The 17110-nt window shown below is 40.5% G+C and overlaps 1 protein-coding gene across 12 annotated transcripts in view; it reads right to left on the bottom strand.

The window, feature by feature from the left end:
- Trip12 (thyroid hormone receptor interactor 12) overlaps positions 1-17110 on the bottom strand; it is a 108018-nt gene that overhangs the window by 88433 nt on the left and 2475 nt on the right. The window lies entirely within an intron of this gene.

Here is a 17110-nt window from a genome sequence, read left to right as displayed (position 1 = left end):
GGAGGCAGAGCAAGGGGAAATCTGAGTTCAAAGCCAGCCTGGTGTACAAGTGAGTTCCAAGACACCCAGGGGCACAGAGAAATACCCTTTCTCGAAAAACAAATCCTGAAAAAACAGTGGAGCAGGTCTTTAACCCCAGCACTACACAGAGCTCCAGGACAGCCAGCACTACAAACACAAAGAATGAATAAATGGCCTGTCATGATAGCACACACCTTTAAGGCCAACACTGAGGAAGCAGAAGCAGGCACATCTCTGGGGTTAAATGGGTGTCCCAGAACACATAGCAATGATTTTCCCATCTGCTCTTTGATAACAATTGAAAATTTGTTTGCTTGGGAGGAGAGGTCTTAAATTTTACCCCACAGGCTCATATACTGGGGAATTTGGTTGGTAGCTTAACAACTTTTTAAGGACTGGATCCTGGATTCAAAAAGTTCCAATCTAATAAAAGAATTACTCCATTGGTAGAGTCATATTAAGGTGGCATTATGGGGGGGGGGGTGAAGCCTAGCTTTAAAAAAAATAAAATACTGAAAATGCCAGGCAGTAGTGGCACATGTCTTTAATCCCAGCACTTGGGGAGGCAGAGGCAGGTGGCTTCTGTGAGTTCAAGGCCGGCCTGATCTACAGAAGGAGTTTCAGGGCAGCCTCTAAAACAATACAGAGAAACCCTGTCTTGAAAAAGCAAAAAAACAAAAAAAACAAAAAAAAAACTGGAAACATAACTCTCAAAAAACACATTTTTTTCCTTCTCCCATCAGCCTCTATTTCCTAGAAGGCAGTAAGCAGGCAAGCAGCTTCTGTCACGTTTCAGGCCCAAAGCAGTCAGCCTTGGAATATAACCTCTGAAACTGAAAGAAAATAAATAAATTTTTCCTATTCACAATTATCTTTCAGGGTTGGATATACACTTCAGCTACTAGAGTGCTGCTTGCCTGTGGCTATGAGTTCCAGGACAGTCTAGGAAACCCTTTCTCACAAATATTCAAAAGTATTAAGCTCTTCTTTGGGGCATCATCACTGCAATGAAAAACTCACTAATGGCAGACACAAGGCCTGTTGGTAACCAACCACACACACTCACACAGTAATAGCTGGGGACTAAGTACTGTGTTTGGGCAGGCTTGACAAATGATACACGTGTCTCTAACCAAAATTATTTAACCTTTACAAACAGGTATAAACAAAACAGAACTGCCCCTAGAAAAACCTACATTCTATTGGAGCAGAAGATACCAGGTACTACTGTCAAGAAATTACATACTCAAAGGCAACAAAGAATAAAGGAGGAAGAAATTGTAAGTAAAAGAAAGCATTAGACAATGTCCCCTCTATCCAAATTCCACCTCTCCTTACTCTCTAGATTACCATCACCCTACCCCTGCTAAGACAATTCGACACAAGCATGTCCCAGCTACTCAGAATACAAACAGGATGAAGGGTTGTTCTCAGGAGTTCTGGCCAACGTAGGCAATAAAAATCAGAGACCCATTCCTTTAAAAACAACACAGGAAACCAGGCAGTGGTGGTGCACACCTTTGATCCAAGCACTCAGGAAGCAGAGGCAGGCAGATCTCTGTGAATTTGAGGCTAGCCTGGTCTACAAGGTTCCTGGACAGGCTCCAAAGTTACAGAGAAACTGTCTCAAAATACCAAAAAAGAGGAAATTGAAGCCAAAAAAGGTGACTTAACCAAAGTTATGTGGCTAGCAGTTTAAGAGTCAGGATTTAAATTGATCCCCAACCTTAAATTCCTCATATTAACTTCCAAAGACTCTGCAGTCTATGTATTCTATCATGCTCCAAGCAGGGAATCAAAGGGAAGGACTGAAAAGAACTTAGTTGTTGTGGCTGATATTAAAGACTCTCCTATTTGTTGTATTGTGTGTGTGTGTGTGTGTGTGTGTGTGTGTGTGTGTGTGTACACGTGTAAAGAGGTTTTAAAAGGTTCTGAGTTGATCAAGACTGTGAGAGATTAATAATAAGAGATCCCCAACACTGTCAAAAACAAAACAAGGGAGCAAAGATAAGCTAAGCTTCATATTCTCAGCTAATTCAAAATACTCCAGTGATAAACTAGTATCTTCTCAGTAATTCTTTTCACTTCTAAATCTCTGCAAAATGTTTAGAGACGAGAAAAGGAGTAGCATGGCCTAAAGTACAGGCAGCTGAAAGGTAATAGTAGCTGGTTAGAAGAGTCAAGAACAGATTATCTTACATGGCACAGCCAAAACTGAAATTCCCAAAGTCTTACCTCATAGCAGCAACTGGAAGGCAAAATTAAAAAGGAAGAGCAAGAACAGCAAAGAGATATAATCTCCATATTTAACATCAATTTTCTACAAAGTATTTTGAAATCAACTGTGTTCCAACAGCAATTGACAAATAATTACCAAGCTAGTCTATTCCAAGTTAAAGCTACTTAAACTTCTCAAAATTCAACTGAATTATTGCCATCTACAAATGTATATGGATATGGTATAGAGGATGCATCATGGAGAAATTCCATGAGACTAACCTTATATAGGGAGGAAAAAAGAATGAAATTAAATAGCCTCAGAAAGGAAAAGTCTGAAACTGCATAATCTTTCTACAGAGACTCCTGATTCTTATATTAGCAAAATATACACTTTAGATATTTTTTTATCCTTAAGTTCACACAAATCTGCAAAAGTTGGAACTATGCAGCCTTCCTAACTCCACTAAAAGAATGGTGTTAAGAGCCTGGTCTACAGAGCAAGGTCCAGGCTAGAATGGCCAGGGCTACACAGTGAAACTCTGTCTGGAAAAACCAAAAACAAAAGACTTCCTAGAAGGGCTTGAGAGTATGTACAGAAGAATGGGAAGCTTAACAGTCTCCCTGTGACTAGACTACAGGGGTAAGGTTAATGATAAGGAAATCTAAATGACATTATTACAGTATTTTTGAGACAGAAAAAAACTATGTTGTCCACACTTGCTCAAACCCACAATCTTCCTCCCTTTAGTTTCTTGAGTACTAGGACAAAGACATGGGCTATCATACCACAGTCTTTACTGTAATTATTCAGTGGAAGACCAGAGTTCATCCTAGCACTCACACTGAGCAGCTCCAAACCACCTGTAACTCTATCTCCAGGGGATCTCTAGCCTCTGTAAGTACCCATACATGTGTGCATACAGAGAGATACATAAAAATAAACCTTTAGGCCGAGCGTTGGTGGCGCACGCCTTTAATCCCAGCACTTGGGAGGCAGAGGCAGGCGGATCTCTGTGAGTTCGAGGCCAGCCTGGTCTACAAGAGCTAGTTCCAGGGCAGCCTCCAAAGCCACAGAGAAACCCTGTCTCGAAAAACCAAAATAAATAAATAAACCTTTAAAGATATCCTTAACACATAAACTGTTAAATTATCATTAACCTCTGAATAAAAAACCATGTAAACATTAATTTATAAATGACCTGAAAAGACGGGACTAGAAAGATGGCTCACTGGTAACAAGCACTGGCTGCTCTTCCAGACAGCCACAGTTCCCTTCCCAGAACACACATGGTAGCTTACAACTGTCTGTAACATCAGTTCCAAGGAATCAGATACCCTCTTCTAAATTCTGTGGGCACCAGGCGTGTACAGGGTGTGCGTACATACATAGAGGCAAAATGCTGATAGACATAAATAAATCTTCAGCAATTTTAAATGAACTAAAAAGGAAAATAAAACTGTTGGACTTTATTTTTATAAACTTGCTTTCCTTACTAAGACACTGAATTTTGTGCTAAACTTTAGCAAAGATAAACACAATGAAGGTATATCTGCAACAGGTGGTACCTATCTTTAGCCCTAGCTATTCTGGAGCCTGGGGTAGGAGGATCCCTTCAAACTACAAATGAGATCAGACAGGGCAACATAGTAAGAACCATCTCCAAAGGGGAGTAAAAAAAGCCCTGAAAACAGAACATTTCTTGTTTATTTTCTGGGTACAAAATAGCGTGAAAGGTTTCATTTAACTCCTATTATTCCTTTGTTCAATCACAGATGTTCTTTATTGGAAGCTGTCTTAGGACATTCGAGTACCATTTTTTCATATATATTTTGGTTGTTGTTATTTCGAGTACTGCTTAAGACCTAATGCCTGATTTGTTGTTCAGTCAGTAATTAGAGACAGGGTTTCTCTGTAGCTTTGGAGCCTGTCCTGGAACTTGCTCTGTGAACCAGGCTGGCCTCAAACTCATAAATGCCCCTGCCTGCCTCTGCCTCCGGAGCACTAAGATTAAAGGTGTGCACCACCAGTGCCCCACATCACAGTAATTCTTAAGTTATTATAGAAAACAATTTTGTTAAGCATTATGCAGTTAAAAAATAGTACTGCCTAGCGGTACCAGGTGGTGGTGGTGGTGGTGGTGCACGCCTTTTGTCCCAGCACTCGGGAGGCAGAGGCAGGCGAATCTCTGTTGAGTTTGAGGCCAGACTGGTCTACAGAGTTTTAGGACAGCCTCCAAAGCCACAGAGAAACCCTGTCCTGAAAGAAAAAGAAGAAGAAAGGAGAAGGAAGAAGGAGGAGAAGGAAGAAGGAGGAGGAGGAGGAGGAAGAGGAAGAGGAGAAAAGCAAAGCAAATGCTGCTTACTCAAGGGCTAGTGAAGGCAGGTCACTTAGATAATAATACATGCCTGGTATGTGAAAAGCTCTAGGTTTCATTCTCAAAAAAATTTATACCTTTCTGAAGCTAGGCAGACATCTCTGGTTAAGAGCACTTACTGCTTTTCTGTACTGATAGCTGTATCAAGTGGCTCACAATCAACACTAGTGTAACTCCAGTTCCAGGGAATCCAATACCCTCTTCTGGCCTTCACAGTAATCCACACAGATATATCCAATACAAATTTTTTTTTAAATTACACAAATTCTATCCCGTTTAATATTAAATCTTTAAAGTATCTGCCTAGCATTCTAGTTAATGCCATAGGTACTTTTTAAAGATTTTTTTATTATGTATAGGGTGTTTTGCCTGCATGTATGTCTATACGCCAGAAAAGGGCACCATATCTCACTATAGATGGTTGTAAGCCATCATGTGGTTGCTGGGAACCTCAGGAAGAGCAGTCTGTGCTCTTAACCTCTGAGCCATCTTTCCAGTCCACCATAGGTATTTTTTAAAGATTAATATGCTTTAATTATGAGCATGTGTACTATTTGTCTGGATATGAACACTGAGTACACATGACCCACCGAGTCTGTTAAAATGACCTTGGCCAGCCTGGTCTACAGAGCAATTTCCATGACAGCCAGGGATACACAGAAAACTTCGAGGGCGGGAGGAGAGGGGAGAGAGTTATAGGCATGAGTCACCTGATTTGGATACTGCTGTTGTAGAATAATCTTTTTGTACACTGTGAAGACATGTCATTCTGATTCATTTAATAAAAAGCTGAAGGGCCGGGCGGTGGTGGCGCATGCCTTTAATCCCAGCACTTGGGAGGCAGAGGCAGGCGGATCTCTGTGAGTTCGAGGCCAGTCTGGACCGACAGCCTCCAAAACAATACAGAGAAACCCTGTCTCCTAAAATCAAAAAAATAAAAATAAAAATATAAAAAACTGAAGGGTCGGCCAGGGGGTGGTAGTCGTGGACGCCTTTAATCCCAGCACTGAGGAGGCACAGGCAGGCAGATCTCTGTGAGTTCCAAACTAGCCTGGTCTACAAGAGTTAGCTTGTTCCAGGACAGCCTCCAAAGCCACAGAGAAACCCTGTCTCAAAACACACAAAAAAGCTGAGGGAATGGAGTGATGGCTCAGTGATAAAGAGCACTGAATGTTCTTCCAGAGGACCCAAAAGCACCCACAAGGCAGCTCACAACTGTCTAACTCCAATTCCATGGCAAAACACCAAAGCACATAAAATTTTTTTTAATAAAAAGCTGAACAGTCAATAATAGCTAGCCTGGATTTTCAAGTACACAGGATGCTGGGAGGAAAAGGGGAGGAGTCACCAGCCAGTCAAAGAGGAAGCAGCATGGGAAGTACAGAGTAAAGGTAATACAGACAGCCAGGTGGTGGTGATGGTGGCAGTGGCGGCGGCGCACCCCTTTAATCCCAGCACTCGGGTAGCAGAGGCAGGCGGATCTCCGTAAATTTAAGGCCAGCCTGCTCTACAATGCTATCCAGAGAAACCCTGTCTCAAAAAACCAGAAATATAAATTTAAAAAAAAAGCCACAAGACAAAAAGCAGACTGATAAAAATGGATTAATTTAAGTGGTAAGAGCTAGTTAGTAACAAGCCTAAGCTATTGGCCGAGCTTCCATAATTAATAAGTAGTCTCAGTGTGATTATTTGGGAGCAAGCTGGTGGGACAGAACACCTACATGCTAGGAACTGAATCTGGTTCTGTGGAAGAACAAGAGCTCTTAACCAATGAACCATTTCTAGCCACTCAAGTTACTATTAGTTTACTTTCCAATTGTCTTTCAGGCTGGGCACAGAAATAGAACCCAAGACCTACTGAGTCATACCTCCAGCCCACTTGTACATTTTTTGTTTTGTTTTGTTTTTTGTTTTCCGAGACAGGGTTTCTCTGTGGCTTTGGAGACTGTCCTGGAACTCAAAGAGATCCACCTGCCTCTGCCTCCCAAGTGTTGGGATTAAAAGTGTGCGCCACCACCACCCAGCTCACCTGCACGTCTTAATAAAAGTTAATGTATGTACAAAAGGATTTTATCTTATTTATTTTGGTTTGTTTAAGGCAGTCTTGGACTAGAGATGGTAAAGAGGTTAAAAGCACTGCTCCCCTTCCAGAGCACAAGGCTTGATACCTAGCAGCTACATGGTAGCTCACAACTATTGATCTACTTTCCAGGGACACCAGACAAAGCATACATACATACCTATACATACTAAGTTTTAAAAAAAAAGAAGACAGGGTCTCTCTGTAGCATGAACTGTCCTCACACTGAATTACATATCCCGTACTAACCTTAAATTTACAATTCTCCTGAAAATGCAAATGCTGGAATTATTGGCATAAACTCCTTGTAAAATTCTTATGTCAGGATTTCTAAATGCAGAAAACATGCCTTTAGAATGTCTATAGAATGCCTATCTATGATAAACACTGTATTACATTCAGACAGAGGTGGCGAGCACCTTTAATCCCAGCACTCGGGAGGCAGAGGCAGATGGATCTCTGTGAGCTGGAGGCCAGCCTGGGCTACATAGTGAGTTATAGACAGCCAGGTATACACAGAGAAACCCTGTCTCAAAAGAAAAAAATAAACCAAAAAAAAAGTCATATACCAATATAATTCTTTTTATCATTTGGGGAAGGGCTTTAGGTGCTGGCAATTAAACCTAGACCTTCATATTCTGATAGACATTGCAACAAAACTCTTGTGTCAGCTATATGAAACAGCAAAACTTCAAGAGCACATACTGCTCTTTTTTTTTTTTTTTTTTTTTTTTTTTTTTTGGTTTTTCGAGACAGGGTTTCTCTGTATTGTTTTGGAGGCTGTCGGTCCAGCCTGGCCTCGAACTCACAGAGATCCGCCTGCCTCTGCCTCCCGAGTGCTGGGATTAAAGGCGTGCGCCACCACCGCCCGGCCCATACTGCTCTTTTATTAAAGATTTATTTACTTATTATGAATATAACATTCTGCCTCCATTTATGTCTACACACCAGAAGAGGGCACCAGATCTCATTAGGGATGGTTGTGAGCCACCATGTGGTTGCTGGGAATTGAACTCAGGACCTCTGGAAGAGCAGTCTGTGCTCTTAACCTCTGAGCCATCTCTCCAGCCCCCAAGCACATACTGTTTTAAGTACTTTTTATACTCCTAGAAATGTTGGTAAACAGAAAGCAATGGATAAATACGTACTGGTAAACTGTCATCTAGTTTTTTAAAAAGCTATCAAAATTAAACTTAAATTAATTTACCAAAGTTGTCTTTTGCCTCAACAATTCTTTAATAGTGAGCTAGGGATGTAAAGTGCTTACCCATACACTTACAAAAAACCCTGAGAGTTCATCCCCAGCACCAAATAAGCCATGGTGATGCATAGATTCATAGCTATAATCCTAACACTGAGAAAGTAGAGGCAGAAGGATCAGGAGATCTTTCTTCCCTATCTTTAAAAAAAAAATATTTTTAAATTCTTACAAGTACCTGATTTGGTGCTGAAGACATGGGTCAGTGGTCAAGAACACTTGTTGCTCTAGCAGAAAGACCTACTTGGGTTCCTAACACCCACATGATGGCTCACAATCATCAACTTCAATTCCAAGGGCACTATCTAACACCCTCTTCTTACCTCATGAGCACCATGCATACACTAGTGAACAAACATGAAAGCAAAACATTCATACATGTAAATTTTTTAAGCATTTAATTTTGTTGAGTACATGTCTGTAATCCATTCACTAGGACCTGGAGACAGAAATTCAAAGTCATCCGTGGTGGCTCCATATTGAAGTTTCAGGCCAAACTCAGCTACATGAGACCCTTTTTCACCACCACCTGAGGAAAAAAATCTAGCTAATTTTAATAAGCCTAGCTGAAAAAAATCGTATCTTACACTAGCTACAAACTTCAGAAGTTAAAAGAGCTGAGAGTGGTGGCATTCACTTTAATCCCAGCACTGGGAAGAGGTTCTAACTCTGAGTTTGAGGTCAGCCTAGACTACATTGTGAGCTCCCAACACAGCCAAGACTACACAAAGAGACCCTGTCCAAGAGGAGTGGGAAATGGGGGGGAGTCTATTTTTCATAAAGAACTATCACATCAAAGAAAACTGTAGCTGACACTATGTTAGTGTCACAGCACTATGAAAATGAAAAAAGATCTCTACTCAAAGATTTAAATAAAATAAAGGGGTCAAAGAAAGACTGTGTATGGAGAGATGGCTCAGCAATTAAGAGTACTGGCTCCAAATTAAAAAAAAAAAAAAAAAAAGAGTACTGACTGCTCTTCCAGAGTACAAGGATTAGATTCCCAGCCCCTACATAGGGGCTCACAAATGTATAGAAAAAACTCCATTTCTAAGGGAACCAAAACCCTCTTCTGGTCTCCACAGGCAATAGGTACATATATGATACACAGTCACACACATGGTAGTCATACAAACATTGTACCCATATACATAAAAAAACTAAAAAAGTCAAAGATTGAGCTGGGGAATAATTCAGTGGTAGAGCCCTTGACTAGCAATGTGAGGTCAAAGATTGAGTAGTATTTGCTGGCACATTCCTGCAATTTCAATATTCAGGAAGACCAAGCAAGGGGATTAGAGTTTATGGCCATCTTGGTCAACATTATGTAACAAGACAGGGTCATTAAAGAAAAAAAAAATAGCACAGAGAAGGAAGATTGGGAGAGGGGAGGATCCACCTTCTGGTACCACTACCACCAAAGATCTAGTTTAGAAGTCAAGGGGTAAAGCGGGTGGTGATGTCAAATGCCTTTAATTTTGGCCATCACTAAGGAGGCAGAAGCAGGTGACCTCTAGTTTGAGGCCACTCTGTTCTACAGAATGAGTTCTGGAAACCCTGTCTCAAAAGCCAAGAAATCAAAAAGAAAAAAAAAAAAATAGATGCTGTTAAGAGATTTTACTGAGCACTTACAATTCCAGGCTTTGAACTCAATAAGGGGGAGCGGGTGAGTAAAGTAATTATATAAAATGGAATGCACACTAAAGCAAAGCAATAGAAGGAAAATAATGAAGACTAAAAATCTTACAGAAGCTGTTAGAAACCGGACGTTGGTGCTGCACACCTTTAATCCCAGCACTCAGGAGGCAGAGGCAGGCGGATCTCTGTGAGGCCAGCCTGGTCTACAGACCAAGTTCCAGGAAAAGCTCCAAAACAATACAGAGAAACCCTGTCTCGAAAAACAAACAAACAAAAAAAAAACAAACAAACAAAAAAAGAAGCTGTTAGAAGTATACATACACATTTACAAAAAGATACATGATGGGGACAAATCAAAAATCTGAGGTTCCAAGAACACAAAGCAATAACAAAAAACTAATGCGATATTAAAGTCAGAAGTTAACATACCTTTTTGTGCATTTTTTAAATTATTTATTTATTATGCACACAGTATTCTGCTTGCATATATGTCTGTCTGCAGGCCAGAAAGAGGGCATCAGATCTCATTATAGATGGTTGTGAGCCACCATGTAGTTGCTGGGAATTGAACTTGGGACCTTTGGAAGAACAGTAAGTGCTCTTAACCTCTGAGCCATCTCTCCAGCCCAGCATTTGTTTTCAAGACAACTGCAAGTACTTAGTTTCAGAGGAAAAAGTAAAGAGGGAGGTACTACACACGATCTTCCTGAACCCCTCTAAGGACATCAAGCTGCTTAAGTTACAATTGAACAGTGAATTTCAGATGGGCTGTGAGAACTCACTGACTTTCCAGACCATAAAGTCTTCAAATTGAGTTCATCTTATGACAGCACAAGGTACATCTATTTATTCAGAGTACCACCCACAGTAAAGTGAGCAGGAATTTAAGTCAGAATAGATAGAATTCACTAGCTATGACAGTCAAAAAGATAAGTATACACTAAAATGCTCTAACTCAAGGCTTCAATGTTGTGGAATATTACTGTAACTACTTTAATATAACTTTAAATGTAAAGGTGTGTTACAATTGTTTATGCTGCATTTGTTTAATTATGTAAAGGTGTGTTGCTTTTTGTTTATACTGTTTAATTATGCAAAAATGTGCTGGTTTCAACTTGCCTGCCTAAGGCACCTGATTGGTCTAAGAAGATGAACAGTCAACAGGTAGGCATTAGAGAAATAGCCATGGGCAGAAAGAATAAGTAGAAGGTAGAATCGAGAAAGGCGGGAGATGGGGGCTGGACACATAGAATGAAAGGCAAAAAGCCCCCAACACAAAATTGTAGATTAAGAGAAACATGCTAATTTTTGTTATAAAAGATATAAGCCTAAGCTAAGATCTAACGTTTGTAACTAATAAGTCTCCCTGTCATGATTTGGGAGCTGGTTGATGGACCATAGAAATCCTGTTACACTTCAGTTTATAAATAGCTTTCAAAATCCATGTATGGCAATACTATATTTACAGAAATAATGCATCCCAATAAACTGAAATTAAAATGGTGAGTTATTAACATAAGCTGGAGAGAGAAACTAAGTTTTTGCAACATACCAAAACATTACTGTGGCTTTAAATGATTAACTATTAAGCCTGCCCTAGTGGTACAACTGTAGTATGTGCTACACAAGACAATGACAGATCACCTTAGCTACATGGCAAGAGCATCATTCAAAAACAAAAGCCAACTACTAACAATAAGTAACGGAAATTTTAAAAAAATATGAAACTGCCCAGGATGCCCATCCTCACCCCCACAGGGTTTCACTGTGTAGCCCTGGCTGTCCTGTAATGTACTTTGTAGAGAAGGCCTCCAGATCAGCCTGCCTCTGCCTCCAGAGTGCTGAAATTAAAGGTGTGAGCCACCACCCCAAAGTTCACATTGTTTTTTAGTGCACAATTTCAATTTAACTTACAGTCTTTAAGTGCACACTTATCTGGCAAGCTACCAAGTAACACACTTAAAAAATCTCAGCACAGCCGGGCGTTGGTGGCACACGCCTTTAATCCCAGCACTCGGGAGGCAGAGACAGGCGGATGTCTGTGAGTTCGAGGCCAGCCTGGTCTACAAAGCGAGTTCCAGGACAGCCTCCAAAACAATACAGAGAAACCCTGTCTCGAAAAACCAAAAAAAAAAAAAAAAAAAAAAACTCAGCACTTTGAGAGGCAAGAAATAGACATTTTGAAATTGGTTTAGCTTTGTCTCCAAAGAAAATCATTTCACATTAGCAATGGATATAGTATCTGGTTTCTACAAGGTTTGTTTCCTTCAACAATCTTTTTTCTTTTCTGACACAGGCCTTTGCCTTTGGTGAACTAGAACTTAAGTACTTACTATATGACCTTGAACTCAGGATTGCCTGCCTCTCCCTCTCTACAACGCTAGGATTAAATAAATGTACAACCAAACCCAGCCTTCAAGAAACTTTTTTTCTTGGGGGGGGGGGTTCAACACAGGGTTTTCTGTATTGTTTTGGAGCCTGTCCTGGAACTTGGTAGACGAGGCTGTCAAGAAACAATTTTTTAAAATATCTATATTATTGGAGCTGGAGAGATGGCTCAGTGATTAAGAGCAATAGCTGCTCTTCCAGAAGTTCTGAGTCCAGACACACAAAAAGACCAGTCTTAAAAAAAAAAAAAAAAAAAAACACACACACACACACACTATTATTGCCAGGCTGTGATGGCACACACCTTTAATCCCAGAACTTTGGAGGCAGAGGCAGGCAGATCTCTGAATTCCAGGACAGCCTGGTCTACAGTGTGAGTTCCAGGACAGTCAGGGCTACACAGAGAAACCCTGTCTCAATAGGCAAAAACAAGACAAAAAAAAGTTTTTCACGACAACTAAGTACAGTACAAACAGCTAGAATGATTTTCCCAAGTCAGTGTTTCATAATGTAGCCCAGGCTGGCCTTGACCTCCTGAATCTGGAGCCTCACAGGTGCTGAGTTTATAGGCATGGGCCACCATGCCCAGTTAGAACACAGCCTTCCATCATTTTTGAGACAGGGTCTTGATATGTAGCATTGGCTGTCCTGGACTCATTAGGTAGACCAGACTAGAACCCAGAGATACCCTTGCCTCTTCATGGCACAACTTCATGAATTCCTTCTTAAATTAGGCACAACCAGGAAAATATCAAACAGAAAACAAAGCAGATAAGCTGCCTCAATCACAAATTCCTTTTTCTTCTAGCCAAAAACACTGAAGAAACCACCAAGAAAATCAAACGGCCTCCGGGAAAAACATACTTATTCCAAAGATCCACCTGGAGCACAAGTGGACAGTGTAAAGAACTAGTAGTTCACAAAGCTTAAACACCTGCTAAGAAAGAACTACAAGCACTAAAATTAGACTTAGTATAATAGTGCTAGTTTTTTTTCCTTATGTGGCCTAAACTCCTTTTCTCAAGCCTAGTCTTGTTAACTGCAACTTAAGACTATATGAGGCAGAGCTGGCCGTAGTGGCCTGTAATCCCAGCACTCAGAGACTAAAGCATGGTAATTCAATGCCAATCTGGCTACACAGGGCTACATATCTAGACCCTGGCTCAAAATAATTAATGCAATAAGCAAGCAAGCAAAAAATATTCTATTGGCTTGATATAAAGCCACAAAGGTGACAGACACATCTAACCTGGTACCTTGGTAGAAAATCAGTTAGGAGAGCTAGAAAGAGGCCAAAACCTCTATCAAACCACAGGAAGCATTCAAGAATCCGCTGGGGTCAGATTCTGCATGTAAGGGTTACACAAGACAATGTACCTGAGTTTGATATCCAGGACCCACATAATGTTAGACAGAGCAAACCAATTCCACAAAGTTGACCACTCCCTACCACATGTAGAGCAGTAAATGAAAATCTACTGGAAGGGGCAAAGAAACCAAGCACAAGACTGATGGCTTACTTGACAAGGCCAGGATACCATTACTCTTCAAATGCACCTTCATACACACCATAATCTGAAGTAATTCTTGCCCTCAGATGCCTAGTATCCAGTTGGGGAAAACAAAAGGAACACATCAACAAGTAATTCATTATAACCCAAAATAGAACCATATACAGACAGATAACCAAGAATTTAAAAAATCAGAAGATAGTCAGGCATTGGTGGCAAGTACCTTTAATCCCAGCACTCGGGAGGCAGAGGCAGGTGGATCTCTGTGAGTTCGAGGGCAGCCCACTCTACAGAGCGAGTTCCAGGACAGCCTCCAAAACAATACAGAGAAACCCTGTCTCAAAAACAAAACAAAAAAAATCAGAAGATAATTTAAAAAGTGAGCTGAAGGAGCTTTTGGTGATGGTACACACCTTTAATCCCAGAGACTGGGAGGCAAAGGCAGGTGGAACTCTGTGAGTTCTGAGGCCAGCCTAGTCTACAAAGAGAGTTCTAAGACAGTCAGAGCTGTTAAACAAAGAATCCTGGGGGGGAAGGGAGTTGAAGGGGTGGAGAGTATGGAGGGTTGAGTGGGTGAAGTTAAGTTTATTATATCGTCTGACTACTATGTACATAGTAGGTGCTTACTACTGGGTTTGAATGAGGGGAACATGAAAGCCAGATTGGTATCTATAAGAACTTTAAGTCATCAAATTACTTCAAGGCCAGTGTGGCAGAGCATGCCTATAATCCCAGCAGGAGGTAAAGTAGGAAGATGATTAGTCAGAGGTCTTCCTAGCTACATTTTCTCAAAAATTAATTAACTGTGCTTGCTAATAATAAAGTTAACACATTTGTTCATCCTTATCCTACTCATTCATTTGAGGAATGTAATAGGGGGCTAGAGAGATAGCTCAGTCGTTAAAAGCACTGCCTGCTCTTACAGAGGTCCTAAGTTCCATTTCCAGCCACCACATGGTGGTTCACAGCCATCTATAATGGGGTCTAATGCCCTCTTCTATCACGCAAGAATACATGTGAATAGAACACTCATATATATAAAATACATGAAAAAAAAATAAATCTTTAAAAAAAAACTCTTCCACTGGGCATTGGTGACCCACACCTTTAATCCCAGCACTCGGGAGACAGAGGCAGGCAGATCTCTAAGTTTGAGACCAGTCTGGTCTATAAGATCTAATTCCAGGACAGGCCCCAAAGCTACAGAGAAACCCTGTCTCAAAAAAAAAAAAAAAAAGTATTCTTACTGACAGGGACCAGGAACATCTACCATAAATTTCTAATATGAATATCCTTCTTGAGTGGCTGGGATATATTTTCCACTATCATTATATCTGCTGGGTTTCCAAAACCACCCAGTGAAGAATACTGCCTATTCACATTTTAAAGATAAAATGGAGACCAAATAGATTAAAGGACTAGATTAAGGTCACACTGATACTGAAGTAACATCAACTTTAAGTTAGTGATGTGTCTTCTCTAGGAGATGTCTCTCTTAAATAGAATAAGGAGTTAGAGGGCTCAGCAATTCAGAGCACTGGCTGCTTTTCCAAAGGCTAGAGAGATTCCCAGCACCTAATCCGCTGCTCACAACTGTCTATAATTCCAGTTCCAAGAAATTCGATGCCCTCTTCTGGCCTCAGTGGGGACCAAGCACACACTGGCACAGACAAGCATGAAGGCATAATTTTTACCCATACACATAAAAGATTTTTCAAAAGCCAGTTCGGTGGCGCACATCTTTAATCCTAGCACTCAGGAGGCAGGCAGATCTCTGAGCTCATGGACAACCTGGTCTACATAGATTTCCAGGGCAGGCTCCAAAGCTACACAGAGAAACCCTGTCTCAAAAAAACAAAATAAATAGCTTCAGTTGGTGTCCTTCACAAGGTGTGCTCAAAAGTAAGTGGAAAAGGGGGGCTGGAGAGATGGCTCAGAGGTTAAGAACACTGACTACTCTTCCAGAGGTCCTGATTCCCAGCAACCACATGGTGGCTCATAACCATCTGTAATGAGATCTGGTGCCCTCTTCTGGCCTGCAGGCATACACGAAGTGCTGTATACATAATAAATAAAATATAAAATCTTTTTTAAAAAGTGGGCTGGGCGTTGGTGGCGCACGCCTTTAATCCCAGCACTCGGGAGGCAGAGGCAGGCGGATCTCTGTGATTTCGAGGCCAGCCTGGTCTACTTAGCGAGTTCCAGGACAGCCTCCAAAACAATACAGAGAAACCCTGTCTCGAAAAACCAAAAAAAAAAAGGGAGGGGGGGAAATTTGTGCTAAAGAAAAAAAAAAGATGCCCCAAAGGAAAATAGCACACTTAAAAAGAATTCCTAAAAGTAGACAGTGATGTTTTAAGAAAGATGTTAAAGAGTGACAGTACCAGTCTTGGAGCATGACTTAAAATTGAGACTGAGATTAAAAGAAAGACTCCTCTAGAAAAACATGGACAGTCCCAGTGTGGATGAATCAGAGGCAGAGAAAAAGACTGAAGGCAAAGTGACAGAAAAGACTAAAAGAAAAGGGGAAAAAAGCAAAGGGCTGGACCTAGTAGACACTTCAAAACTGTAAAGCTGCATGGGACATAAGTTTGGTTGGAAAGTCTGCACTAATTTCAGCTCTAACTAAATAAATGTCATTTGTTTTCTACTTTAATCCGGCTTTATTTCAGTAACTCAAAACCAAAATAACTCATTTGTTTTGGGAGCTTGAGTAAAATATATTCCAAATAATTTAATTAAAAAATGTTACTCCCCTCAGTCACAAAAAAACTGATTTTTACTTTTGTCTACTCTTATTAGATTCCCATCCATCTTTAATACTTGCTCTTTTTGTTTGTCTGTTTCAAGACAGGTTTCCTCTGTGTAGCTCTAGCAGTCCTGGAACTCAACTCTTAGACCAGGCTGGCCTCGAACTCAAAGAGATTCGCCTGTCTCTGCCTCCGGAGTGGTGGTATTAAAGGCGCCTCCTCCACCCGGCAATACTTTCTAATTTTACAATAGCATTTTCTGGAACTACCCGGAATTCTCAAACTTGTAGAAAGCATATGAAAAACCAAAACGCCTGATCAGACAAAAAGTGAATGTCAGCTGAGCAGACTTAAACACTACTCACAATTCTGAAACACGGTGAGGCAGATGGAAGCAATAATAATTACAGTGCTGCAATTCTATTAGTACAGTCGTAGAAAAGCAGTCATACACAAAGCCCAGTAGCAACTATGTTACAAAATAGAAAACCATACCAGGTCTTGGATAAACATGGAACAAGAAGTAAATTACTGTCCTAAGGTTTAATACTGAAGTAGCTGCATAAGCATAAAATGGGCCTCTAAATACCCTCCACAATTTATTATCCATAAATTTGCAGTAACTCCAAATTTGACACAAACAAGACCTCATATACAGGCCTCTTGCCTTTTTTCCTAACATAACTAAGACCTTTGTTTCCAGCATCAGTTTTTCACCCTACTCAATAATAGTTCTTTCAGCTTTCTATCTCGTATTTTTGTTTTGGTTTTAGAAATGAGATTCTAAGCTTCAACTTGCCGAGTCTTTAAAAAAAATTTAATGCCAAAAATATCTAAAAGTCAAGAGTAAAAGAAAGTTAAAAGACACC

The sequence above is a fragment of the Mesocricetus auratus genome, unplaced genomic scaffold (assembly GCF_017639785.1).
Source record: "Mesocricetus auratus isolate SY011 unplaced genomic scaffold, BCM_Maur_2.0 Super-Scaffold_100010, whole genome shotgun sequence".
Taxonomy (NCBI): Eukaryota; Metazoa; Chordata; class Mammalia; order Rodentia; family Cricetidae; genus Mesocricetus; species Mesocricetus auratus.
The sequence above is the reverse complement of the archived record's forward strand: the minus strand, read 5'-3'. Positions and strand labels throughout refer to the sequence as shown.